This window comes from Dama dama, chromosome 15 (assembly GCF_033118175.1).
Source record: "Dama dama isolate Ldn47 chromosome 15, ASM3311817v1, whole genome shotgun sequence".
Taxonomy (NCBI): Eukaryota; Metazoa; Chordata; class Mammalia; order Artiodactyla; family Cervidae; genus Dama; species Dama dama.
In genome coordinates, this window is record NC_083695.1 from 38094612 (window position 1) to 38108484 (window position 13873).

At 46.0% G+C, this 13873-nt stretch overlaps 1 protein-coding gene across 2 annotated transcripts in view; it reads left to right on the forward strand.

Annotated features, from left to right (window-relative positions):
• The first annotated feature begins 9098 nt into the window (after positions 1–9098).
• Positions 9099–13873, forward strand: part of ANXA11 (annexin A11) — a 41867-nt gene continuing 37092 nt past the window's right edge. For both annotated transcript variants that reach the window (XM_061161925.1, XM_061161926.1), the window contains exon 1: positions 9099–9304. The gene's annotated coding sequence lies outside the window, so the exon portion shown is untranslated. The remainder of the gene's footprint in view (positions 9305–13873) is intronic.

Here is a 13873-nt window from a genome sequence, read left to right on the forward strand (position 1 = left end):
CCCAAACTCTTAATGACCATGATGTATTTCTTCACAGCAACTATCTATCGCAATGTCGAGCTCTGGGCTAGATGAATCCACAGTGGTTATATAATGTATTTCCTGTAGTAACTGTGTTTGGTAAGCAGTTCTATACATTTAGAGATGAAGAGAGCTTCTTATCCAAGGTCACTTAGCTAGTGAGTGTAGAGGTAGGGTTTGATGTTAACTCTCTGACTCCAGAGCCCATGCTTTTTTTTTCCCCCATAATGTTGGACTGTTAGTAAGGACTGTCTTTATTAAACAAACAAGAGCACAGGTATAAAGAAAATTGTTAAAAGACTTGATTACACACATAGGCTGAATTTCATACCCATATACATAAATTGTTGTTCAGTTGCTAAAGTGTGTCTGACTCTGTCACCCTATGGCTGCACGCCAGGGTCCTCTGTCCTCCAGTATCTCCTGAAGTTTGCTCAAATTCATGTCCATTGAGTCAGTGATGTCATCCAACCATCTCATCCTCTGCACCCCCACAGAAGACTTTACCCTAAACAAATAACATAATAATAATCTCTGATGGCAAAAGATAGCAAAAATAAAATTTAAAAACCAACAATGGCTTGGGAAAAAAATTTAAATATGTGCAGTGTGAAATTCAGAGTCCACATTTTTTAACTTCTACAGTGTACTATTTCCCAGCTCACATACTAGACGTGAACTTGGGGTAAGAATGCACCTTGACCTGGGGACCACGATGGCTGAAACAAACAGAAAGCACACAGTGCTTGACTTCATATTCAGGGCCCACCAGTTTCCAATCATGTCCTGTGTGTTACAAGATAGAAATCTGATGAGGAAGAAGGATATAGGACCAGCTATGTCTTTCTCCCTTTGCCATTGCCATCCTGTACCTGACCCTAAACCTCACTCTAAGGAACAGGGATGATCTGAAGGCACCTCTATAGGACTGGTTTGGAGGAACCTATGTTTGTCTCCAACTCTCCTCCAGGGGATTCTTGGACACTTAACATGGCAGGTATGGTCCCCTAGAGCATCTTGCCAGTCCTGTATGCTCTGATTCCATGTGCATCAATGGTGTCAACCTGAGTGATGAGTCTCCTTTGTATGATCTCATAGTTGTTCACTGGGCTTCCCAGGGGGTGCTAGTGGTAAAGAACCCACCTGCCAATGCAGGAGATGTAGGAGAACTGGGTTCAATCCCTCGGTTGGGAAGATCCCCTGGAGGAGGGCATGACAACCTGCTCCAGTATTCTTGCCTGGAGAATCTCATGAACAGAGGAGCTTGGGGGGCTATGGTCCATAGGGTCACAAAGAGTTGGACACAACTGAAGCGACTTAGCACACATGTACACATAGTCGTTCACTAATTTAGTTAGTGACATAGCAGCTGATAGAGGGAAAGATGAAACATTAAAAGATTCAGAATATTTGCAGGTTGCTAAGAAAAAGAAACTGTTCCAGATAGTAAGACCAAAGAGCACATTCACTTCTAAGAGAGGTCCACATGTGTAATCACTGTGAATGATTACACTAAGCGATGCCCTCAACAACATCCCAACAACAGATAGGGGATCAATGTTCAAAACTGTATTATGTATCATGTTCCTCAGTGTAGGTCAAAGGCCTCCAACCAAAGCATGACTTCTCCAAGAAGTCATGCGTTCTAGTCAAAGACCAGAACTCTACTGCTGTGGCTGAATTGGTGATATATTTTAGAACACATGTCTAGAGATTGAACAGAATACATACTTTATAGGCACTTGTCCACAAACAGCATTTCAGTTAGCCAAGCTTTTGAAAAGTCCTTTGTGGCTGTGGGTTTTAGATTCTACTTGGAACGGTGGTGCTTTCCATTGCCAGTTAAGAAATGAGCTGCATGCCTTAATAATAAACTGGGCTGGGACTTTGATTCTGTCCTCTTATGAAAACTCAGGCGCCGACAAGTACATGATCCTAAAAGAAGGCCAACCCACATCCCCTCCAAAGTGCGTCAAGGGAGTCCTTGCCGGCAGAGCCAAGATTTGCTTTGGGAGGAATTTTGAGAGTTCTCTAGCCGTGCAACAAGTAATGGAGGTAATTGAAGCCCCACAATTCAACATACTAAAGTGAGACAGCAATAAAAATTAGCCTGGAAAAATGGTAAAGCGGGTTGCTAACCATCTACTCTGTTTGGCTACACGTGCAAAAATCTGCAGCACATTTCATTTTGAGCAACAGATCCTGCTAGTTAAACTGGTTGTGGAATGTCCTCCCAAAGAAACTAAATAAACTTACTATTTATAATTATTTTCTATAAATCTCCCTAAAGTTGGAGGCTATCTATTAATATCATAATTATTATTTCAGATCCAGAACTGGTAGCCCTTGTTTCTGGAGATAATTAGATAGTAGTATCAATTGTCTATTAAGACCATTCCTGGTCCATGACATGAAAATCAGGTAATTTACATCCCAGAGACTGCTTGGCTTTCTGTTTTCCAGAGCAGGGCAGGATGGCATGGTAAGACCACATTTAACTACCTGTCTGACACAGACACTGACCCTGCAGAACTGACACTGGCTGGTGGGCTGCAACTGAGTCCAGCAGGAAGCAAACATCCAAAAGTGGTTTCAATTGATTAAACATCGAATTAAGTGTGATCTAGTCAATTTACTATTTACTGCCCAATCATAATTGCTGAATAAAGCTAATTATGATTGTGTGCCCACTCGCTCAGTTGTGTGCATCTCTTTGCGACCCTATGGACTGTAGCTCACCAAGCTCCTCTTTTCTTGGGATTTTCTAGGCAAGAACACTGGAGTGGGTTTCCATTCCCTTCTCCGGGGGATCTTCCTGATCCAGGGACCAAACCCGCCTCTCCTGCGTCTCTGGCATTGGCAGGCGGATTCTTTACCACTGAGACATCTGGGAAGTGCTAAAGCTACTTAGATCTTTAAAAGAGAAGAAGAAGAAGAAGAAGAAGAAGAAGAAGATCAAGTTAATAATAAAAGAAGCCAGGTCACATCTTTAGTTGACTGGGCTGGAAGTTACAAATAATGTAGACCATATTTTTTGCTACATATGGTGTCAGAGGCTGGGAAAGGATCAGCAAAAGTCATAAACCATTTAATCCGATTTTTGGCAGACTTTGCCTCAAGACCCTATAAATTATAGCAGATGACTATGCACAGCTTGCAAGCTGTGCATAGAGAAAGTCAGGCTTGCAAATTATTAAACCAAAGCCAAACTGATAGATCTTGCTCATACTTGTTGGAGCAACTCACCCTAGTTTGCCAGAGACTTTTCCATTCTGACTCTGAACGTCCAGTGTCCTGAGAAACCCTCAGTCCCTGGCAAACCAGGACAGTGGGTCACCCTACCTGGAGGCCTTCCTCACAAGCTGGTGATCCTAGGCTGGACATCTACATTTGGGGACGAAGCACTAAACACTGCCTGGAATCTCTGCCTGGGAGTAGGGTTTGTTGACTGATGGAGTTCGCCGCAGGGTGTTTAACCATCCTTCACTGCTGGCACTTGAGGGAAACAGTAAATATCAGTCACTGGAGGACGTTTGTCTGAAATGCTCATTTTCTGCACAAATGAATTCTCCAATTCCCTGCTTGTGGATGGTAAATCAGATTGCTGACTTCCCAGGGTCTGAGGTCCCATTATTCAATATGCAAATTTTTGCTTATTCCTTGCTTAGCCCAGTATCTTACTTACCTCCTTCTTTCAAATTCATTGCCTTACATTCCTCCAAAGAAGACATACAGATGGCTAACAAACACATGAAAAGATGCTCAACGTCACTATTATCAGAGAAATGAAAATCAAAACCACAACGAGGTACCATCTCACGCCGGTTAGAATTGCTACTATCAAAAAGTCTACAAACAATAAATGCTGGAGAGGGTGAGGAGAAAAAGGAACCCTCTTTCAGGGTTGGTAGGAATGCAACCTAGTACAGCCACTATGGAGAACAGTGTGGAGAGTCCTTAAAAAACTGGAAATAGAACTGCCATACAGCCCAGCGATCTCACTGCTGGGCATACACACTGAGGAAACCAGAATTGAAAGAGACATGTGTACCCCAATGTTCATCTCAGCACTGTTTACAATAGCCAGGACATGGAAGCAACCTAGATGTCCATTGGCAGATGAATGGATAAGAAAGTGTGGTACATATACACAATGGAATATTACTCAGCTATTAAAAAGAATGCATTTGAATCAGTTCTAAAGAGGTGGATTAAACTGGAGCCTATTATACAGAGTGAAGTAAGTCAGAAAGAAAAACACCAATACAGTATACTAATGCATATATATGGAATTTAGAAAGATGGTAATGATGACCCTATATGTGAGATAGCGAAAGAGACACAGATGTAAAGAACAGACTTTTGGACTCTGTAGGAGAAGGCGAGGGTGGGATGATTTGAGAGAATAGCATTGAAACATGTATATTATCATATGTGAAATAGATCGCCAGTCCAGGTTCGATGCATGAGACAGGGTGCTCTGGGCTGGTGTACTGGGATGACCCTGAGGGATGGGATGGGGAGGGAGGTTCAAGATGGGGAATACATGTACACCCATGGCTGATTCATGTGAATGTATGGCAAAAACCACCACAGTATTGTAAAGTAATTAGCCTCCAATTAAAAAACAAAAACAAGAACAAAAACAAGTTCATTGCCTTACATCTACCATTCTGCAGTCCCCACAGTTCAACATATGTGACAAATAAGTCTCCCTTTTCCCATATCTCCCTGAAGGAAACAGAGAAAGTGACCTAGGGTTTCCACCCAGGCCCTGCGGCCCTGTGTGCAGTCTTATAGGTACCTTACATCTTCAAGGGCTGAGTCTTTCTGAGACTCTGGGGGTGGGGTGGAGAGAAATAGCTGGCTTCTCCGGGTTTTCTCCCCCTGGAGGCAATTGACATTTTGAGAAAGATTACAGCTGTACAAGCTGCTGCAGAGGGAGAGGCAGAGCCTGCCGGCTGAACTGTTTGTTCCTACAATAGCTTGCTTACTTTTGCAAATCCTACAAGAACAGATAACTACGTAAAACACTACGAAGTAAAAACCATGAAGCCTCTCCCACGAGGAATCCACGGAAACCAGGGGCTTGCAACTTCACGGTGGTGATTCTGGCAGAGGGAAAGCAAATAGTTACCAGAGCTCTAGGCTGGATGCCTTGGCAGAAGGTGGTATCTCACTTGGGATATAGAACCCAGAGGGAAAGCAGATTGAGAGCGAAAGATGGTTAGTTCATTTTTTTGACATTATAAGTGTGAGTTTTTGGAGGAATATTTTGGTAAAGGTATACAGAAGTTATTGATTCATACATTTGTAATTCTAGTATCACTCCCCTATTTAAATGAAAAAATTCAAACAATCCAAAGGAAGGTAGAAAAAGAAAAAAGAAACAAAGAGGACGTATATACCATGTGATATTCAACATATCATGTGCCACCTGTATGGCTTAATGCCTCTTTTTCTTTTTTTAATGCCTCTTTTGCTGCTGGATCCAGGGGAAGGTCAAGGGTGGGGTACTATAAGGTCTCAACAACAACTAGTTACTGAACAGGATGGAAATTTTTCAATTTGTTATATCAGTCCTGAAGGCACACACACACACACACAAATATAACAACATAAAAGGGGTGGATATAAATCTCAATATTTCTGTAGTCGTTATCCATATAAGCTGGTTAAACTCACCAATTAAAAGCAGATACTCAGATCTATTTCTTAAATCTTGTAAAAAGTAGTTGTATGGCATTTCCAAGAGAAAACAACAACAAAAGATTCTAAAAATAAATAACATTCAACTCTAGAAACCAGAAAAAGAACACTAGAGCAAGCACAAAGAAAGTAGAAGGAACAAAAGTACAAAGATAAAAGCAGAAATAAAAGGAATAGATCCTTAAAAAAAAGAGAGAGAGAGAGAATTAACATGATTTTAAAAACTAGAAGATTCCCTAATCTCCACCTGCAGTGCCAGAGACCTGGGTTCAATCCCTGGGTTGGGAAGATTCCCTGGAGAAAGGAAAGGCTACTCACTCCAGTATTCTGGCCTGGAGAATTCCATGGACTGTATAATCCATGGGGTCACAGAGAATCTGGCACCTACTAAGTGACTTTCACTTTCACTGCAAAATCTGGCAAGACAGATCAGAAGACTTTCTGGACCCCAGCCTCTCACCTGCCTCTGATTCACCCCGGGGTCCTTTTTGCAAGTCTCTATTGTGTGGGATATAAGTCCTGGGTGTTCATTGGAAGGACTGATGCTGAAACTCCAATACTTTGGCCACCTCATGCGAAGAGTTGACTCGTTGGAAAAGACCCTGATGCTGGGAGGGATTGGGGGCAGGAGGAGAAGGGGACGACAGAGGATGAGATGGTTGGATGGCATCACTGACTCGATGGGCATGAGTTTGAGTGAACTCCGGGAGTTGGTGATGGACAGGGAGGCCTGGCGTGCTGTGATTCATGGGGTTGCAAAGAGTCGGACACTACTGAGAGACTGAACTGAACTGATTGTGTGGGATATTTACAACTTAATATTTTTTTCCCATTAAAGAAGAACTGCATTTAGAGTAATGTGATTTTCTTTTGTACCTCTTCCTGAGGCACCTAGTACAGGGCTGGTCATGTTGGCTGGGTCACCTTGGCTGTATTCAGCCATGGTCAGATGAGTGAATCAATGTAAAAAAGATTTAATACGGTACTACTCAAAGGTCTACAGCACCTGACATTTTTACAAGGCACTTACTTTCCCTTGCTTCATTTGATGTTTGCATCAGCCCTGAGCAACAATGAGGTAGAGGTTACTTTACAGATTTTTATAGATTAATTTGAAAATTTTACAGGTGAGAAAACCAATGCTTGGAGAACGCATCCCTTCCAAGTGTCAGAATGGGAACTAGAACCCAGGTATTTGAACACCAAATCTAGTCTTTTCCCCCACAGGGTGTTCCTACCAAGTCACAAAACCCAGTGGTAACTATTTTGGCTTCGAGGGGCTCAGTTCTAAGGCAGAAAAGTTTGTGCTACACAAAGAAAGAATTTCAGTGTAAATGACTGACTTATCTATCAACGTCGTATTTAAAAGCATTCGCTCAGTCAGGAGAAAAATGAGCCAATCAAAGAAACTCGCTTTTGCAACTACCTAGGAGCTGGGAACACCGCGGTGCTGGGTCTTCAGGCTTTCGGGCTGGGCGGATGCCACGTGAACTTACCAGACAAAACCCCCAGCCCAGAGAGAGCGCCAGGTAACAGATAACCCGCCCCCCGCCCCCGCCGCCGGAAAGCTGCGGGTTCGGCTGGGCGCTTCAAGCGGGCGCCCGCACTAACAACGCCGCAGGCGCCCGCATCAGAGTAATAACAACCCTGCAAGAGTCGCCTGTGCCTCTGACTCTTTCCGCTCTTTTTCTGCTCCGGGGCGCGTTTCCTTCAAGCAGCTCGCGAGCCTTTGGCCTGCGTTTCACCCTCACCCGCCTAATCATCTCCAAAAAATGCAGTACGGTCCCAAAAATGAGCCGCGCCTTGGGGGAGGTGGGGGTGTTGGAGAGGCTGCGGAAGATGACTGGATACCCAGGGTTCTTAGCTGGGCTCCTGCGGCCAAGCTTGCACCAGGGACCCTGCGCGCAGCACACTGACCTGGCATCCTCCTCGGCCTGTCCAGCTCCTTCGCTATTAAAATGCAAATCAAACCAGCAGCTTTGTTTTTGACGGCCCCAAATGGGCAACAATCTAAAAGTCCTTTGTAAGGAGCTAAGTAACAAAGAATGATGACGCGCAAAACCGCTTCTATTGTGCAGTGCTTGGGAAGAACCAAGTTGATCCCGGTGCACTTGCTAGCTAAGACCCTCCAATATATAGTGACTAAAAAACCACGTTGCAGGAAAACACCGCAACACCATTTTGTAAACAGTACATCTACCTAATGTATGAAAGATACGTCTAAAAGTGGGCTGAGAGAATGAAGAGTGAATTTGTTTTTTTAAACTGTATTATGGATGCTTAGTCGCTTCAGCCCTGTCCGACTCTTTGCGACCCCAGGAACTGTAGCCTGTCAGGCTCCTCTGTCCAAGAGATTTCCCAGGCAAGAATACTGGAGTGGGTTGCTATACAAATAATACTTAATATGTATTATATTTTAAAATAAGTACAAAAAATATACTAATATATTACATAGATGACCTTTTTTAAACAAATAAACTTTATTTTCTAGAATAGTTTGTTACAAAAAATTTCAGATAGAGTTCTCATAAACTCCAGTTTCTTCTATCATTAACATCTTTTATTAGCATGGAGTTTTGCCACAATGAATGAGCCAGTATTGATGCATTATTATCAATTAACCTCCATACTTTATTCAGGTGTCTTTGGTCTTTATCTAATGTGCTTTTTTCCAGGATCCTATCCAGGATACATTACATTTAGTTTTCACATTTTCTCAGGCTTCTCTTGACTGTACCAACGTGTCTCAGACTTTTCTTGGTTTTGATGACCTTGACAATTTTGAGGAATACTGGTCAAGTGTTTTGTAAAATATCCCTGAACCAGGATTAATCGTGTTTTTCTCACGACTAGATTAGGATTACGCGTTTTTGAAAAGAAGACCACAATCGGTACATACTATCACTGTTGATCTATCATTCTTGACGTTGACCTTGACCATCCGGCTGAGATATTAATAGCTGACTGCAGTTTCTGCACCATGAAGCTACTCTCCGCCACCTCCACTTCCATCCTGTTGTGTCACTTTTTAATGTACAGAGTTAATAAAGATGGGACACTGAGCTGGAGGGGGCTTGGGGAAATCCCCTCCCCCGGAGTGCAGCGCAGGGCAGGACAGGTCAAGGAAGGCGGTGCAGTGAACCTGTTCTTCGCCGACCTCCGGGAGCCTGCCGTAACCTCCCGTGGCGGAAGGCCTGTGGCTTCCTTCCCAGACTGGTAGAGACATTCCGCAGTGTGCCGGCCCAGAGCGACTCTCACCTGGGGGCGGGGCCGCGTGCTTACCACGCCCCGGCCCCGCCCACCCTCTGACCCCGCCCCTCCGTGGCGCACGCGGCCCCGCCCCGGGGCACGTTGGGCCTCGGCCCGGGGTTTTCCGCCCAGTGGGCTCCTCCTCCGGCTCCTCCCTGACGGCTGAGAATCCTGCGGGTCGCCAGTTCCCCGAGTGCTCCGGGTGTGGGAGTGGGACAAAACTCGAGTCCGGTGAGAGGTGCCGCGCCTGGGACGCCCGGAGAGAGAGCTGCTGCTGCCCGCGTCCCACTTCTCCCCTCACGGCTCCCCACTGCCCCTTGGCCAGGTGAGTGAGGGTTCTCCGGCTTAAGGGGGGCGCGGGACGGGGTGGAGGCAGGGCGCCGCGGCCCGCGCCGGGAGGCCCCGGACTGCCCCGCGCCACCTTCAGCCCGGCCCTGAGGCTTCCTGGTTACACAGCATGGGGGTAAAGGCGCGGGTGTCGGGCTGGTCCCGGACGGGCTTCGTCGGCCTGCCTGCCCAGCTCTGTCAGCGGCTGGGGGCGCTCCTTGTGAGGTGGGCGGTGCACGGGCGGGGCCCCCAGTGGCCAGGGCCGCGTGATTGTGCTGCTCCGCTGGGGTCCGGGGCTCGGGGCCTGGGAGCCCGTTAACCTGCGACAAGAAGGCGGCTGGCTGGTGTGGGGATGGCGGTGGCCGCGACCCCTCTGACCCCGCTGACTTCTGGAGAGTGTGTGTACCCTTCCGGAAAAGGCTTCTGTAAGGAGACTTAGGAGGGGTGGCTGCCTTCAGGAACTTTCCTCCGGAACTGGAAAGACGGAAATTCCTGGGAGCCTCTGCTGTTGCAGTTGATTTATAAGGCACTTTATTTGAGAGAATGCGGGATCTACCCCAGGTGCTGTGTTCACCTGTGTGTTTACCTTCTCTGCCTGTTCCTTCATCTCAGCCTTGAGCTACAGTTTCAGGGAGGGATTCTTGACTTCTCCCCCTGAAAAACCTTTAAGAAATGCGTCTGTTGATTTAACGGAGAGTTGTGCAGTTCATCAACTTGAGACTTTGGGGAGCTGAAGCCTAGCTAGACAGTTCCAGCCCAAGCTGGGAGCAGTTTGCCTGGCACATTTCTGTCCCTTCCCCTCTAAATCAGCGACCTTTCTTTGGCGATTGGGTGTTTTAGGACAGACCCAGGGTATCCTTGGTAGCCAACCCCTCTGCCTTCCCTCCCTGCCTTCACTTTGCTCCCCGGCTGCCTTGACCTGGACTTGGAGTGACCCATCAAGGGGTGAGCCTCTGCCCAACCCCCACAGCAGGAACAAAAGCTTAGAGGGCAGTGCCAGGCTGAGTCCAGGCAGGGCGTGTTATCTTGCTCATCCCCCAACTGGCTCTGCTTATGTTCCTTCCTTGTTTCAGTCAGTTGTTCGGGATGCCAGGAGAATTAGCAGGGCCCCTTCGCACAAGGCGCTCTCCTTGCCACAAGGTTTTCCCTGACAGGAGAAACTAGGTGAGGTTCCAGGGCTGTTTGTTGCTCCGGTATGGGATGCACAGTACCTTGGGCATCCCTTCCAAATCTCGCCTCTTACTAGTCTCTCTGCCTTTGTTTCCTTCGCTTTAACATGGGGGTAATAATAATACCTGGAGCTTCCCTGGTGGCTCAGCTGTAAAGAATCTGCCTGCCAGTGCAGAAGACGCAGGTTCTATCCCTGGGTCGGGAAGATCCCCTGGAGAAGGAAATGGCTACCTACTCCAGTATTATTGCCTTGGAAATCCCATGGACAGAGGAGCCTGGTGGGCTACAGTCCATGAGGTCGCAGAGCCGAACACGACTTAGTGACTGAAGACAACAGCAACAATCATAATACCTACCTCACAGGGTGATTGTGAGGAGTAAATAAATTAATATACTAAACAACCATACAACTCAGTCACTGGTCTGAATAGGTGGTGACCATGCTTCTGTATCCCAGATAGACGTAAAGCTTACAGCAGGGCCTGACACAGTAGTATTCATCGGTAAGAGTCAATAATATTTATTACTCCCTTCATGTAGCTGAAGGTCAGCCTAGTTGAATTGCTCTCCTTCGGACCTGTTCCTCTGTCTTTGCTGATGTTCTTTTGCCCTCCTTCCCCCAGTTCTGCCTGTTATTCATCGCCCTTCTAGGAGCCATCCAGGTACCTGGAGCAGGAAGGGGCAAGACACGTGGTCAGCCCACACAGCCCTCCTCTACTCCTTTAACATCACTTCTCAGTATTCGCCCTGCAGAAGTAATTGTACAGCCAACATCTTTTTGCCCCGTCCTCTGTCTGGAGGGTGGGTAGTATTTCTCACTCATCTCTTGGTCTCACGGCATCCAGAAAGGACCTTGCCTGATGTTGGTACTCAGTAGATGTTAGCTAAGTGAAGAGGCAGGCCAGGGATATTTGACCTCAGAAGCTTAACTTGGATAGGTTAAAAAAAAGAAAAAGTGGGGAGAGTGAGATGGACGTGAGTTCAGACTGAGAGATGGGCATAGGACCTGGCAGAGAGGTCAAGAGGAAGTTCCCTTGGACTCCTTTATGTTATCAGGTCAAGGATTGTTGTCAGGGCTTGTCCTGGATTGCGGCACCTAGAAGGCCAAGATTGATTAGTGATGCCTTGGCCACGTGATGTGGGGAGGATGGGTAGCTTGGGATGGTAGGAGTGAGAATTGAGCCCGAATAGGTGAGTGTGGGATTTTCCTGGGCATTCACTGAAAAAAAAAAAAAAAAAAAAAAAAGCTGGTGTGGGCAGGAGGTGACTGTAGAAACCAAATCTATGCTGAGTGTTGAATCTTCAGAGAACCTAGGGCCTTTCTGGATCTCACTCTTTCCTGTTCTTTCCTCTCTCTTTTCAGCTGCTGTCTTTTCCCCCTTAAGTAGTTCCTAGCACTTGTCCCATGGCAGGCACTGGAGGAAGATTCTGTGTGTAGGTGTATTTCACAATCACAGCCAAGTGAACGGATTCAAGTTTCTCTGGATTTTTCTCAACAGCACCTTGTGAGCCCATTGCCTGTAAAACATAAGGAATCTGAGGGATACCTAGATAGGAACACTCTTAGGAGAAATGGAGAAACTGAAATGTTTTTGTTGGGAATTTGCATTTTTAAAAGCAGTTGTTGAAATTTCAACGGAGCTTTCTAATAACATTGAAACCATACCACAGGAGGCCTACTGACCCTGATCCCGGACCCAGTGAAATAAAGGTCAGATGTCATGTGGTGGTCTGGGAGGATCCTGACAGTGTGGCGTGAATAGTGACTCAAACCGCAGCTGACTTTGCTCCTGATGTGAGAAAGTAACAGGTGGGGTCAATGGAGGGGTGAGGAGGCAGAGTTCCCATTTGTGCTGGGTATCCTGGGACAAGCCACATAGCCACGACAGGGTCTCAGTGTTCTGGATAGTAAAATGGTTGTTTGCAGAATCTGGTGAGAAGATGTTTGCAAAAGGGGCTTGATATCAGTTAGGGGGTGGCGATGGCAGTGTTGATATCTTGGGTTGCTGCAAGGAATCTTGAAGCTGGGGTTGGAGTGTGTGGGTGGTAGGTAGCTGATTCCTGGTTCTGTGATCTCTGAGTTCTAGTCTTCCAAGGGCTTATGGTCCTGAAGGTACCACTGCCTTAGCAGGAAAAAGGGGGAGGAATGACTCCTGAAATTGAGAAGGGAAGTCAGGTGCCTGGAGCCTCTTACACCTGTAGCATGGGCAGAGACTGGCTTGGAGGACAGTGAGTGAGGGACAAGGAGAAACTCAGAGCTGATGACAGGGAGGTGGAGGGTAAGCCTGGGGATGGCATCCTTGGGGAAAAGGGTGTGTCTGTGAGGGGGCTGGTGATAGCGGACTGAGCTTGCTGTGTTCACCTAAAAGGTCATGGCTATTTTAGGAAGCTAGTGACAAGCATATTGCTGTTGAACTCATAGTTAGTGAGTACCCACTGTTTGCCTAGCCTTGTACTGTGAGCACAAAAGCAGAGGCCACCCCCACCCACCCTAGGTTGTCCCTGGCTGTTTTGTAGTACAGATGTAAAATAATTTATTCAACCTTTCCCTTATTGCTGGGTATGGAGGCTATTGACTATTTTATAGTTTGAAACAGTGTTGGAGTAAATAGTCTGTGCATGCTCAGTCACTTCGGTTGTGTCCCACTCTTTGCAACCCTATGGACTGTAGCCCGCTAGGCTCCTCTGTCTATGGAATTCTTCAGACAAGAATACTGGAGTGGATTGCCATGCCCCCCTCCAGGGGATCTTCCTGACCCAGAGATCGAACCTGGGTCTCCTGCATTGCAGGCGAATTCTTTACCACTGAGCCACCGGTAGGAATCTTTATAAGGAAGAGTGAACACTTCTATAATATTAAGTCTTCCAGATCAAGGACAGATTACAGGCCTTGTGATATAGAATGTCTTCATTAGATACTAAGAATGGGATTCTAATTGGATATGCTGGAGGTGTATATTTCATAAAATATGTTATATAATTTGGAAATTATTTGTAAATATTTTTTTGAAAATTCTTTCTACTTTTTTGGTCATTGATTTCAACCTTTATTGTTACTCATTTCTTCTTACTTTTTGCTTCATTGCTCTAGTTTTCACGTCTAAATTGGTTCATTTATTTTTAGTTTTTTAATTTAAAAATTATGTAGATGTCAGAATTTTCTTCTGAGTACCAGTCTAGCCAGTGGGCCTTTATATGAAATGCTTATCTTTCCATTGCTTCCTAGTACTCTGTAGATTATTTCTGATCCAAGGACTTTTTAGAAGGCAGCATCTTTAATTTCTGAGGAAGTTTTGGGGCAGTCTGATCATATTTTAATGTTGGCTGCTAGTTCTCTTGGCTTCCTTGGTGGCTCAGCTGCCAATGCAGGAGATGGGAGAGATGCATGTTTATTCCC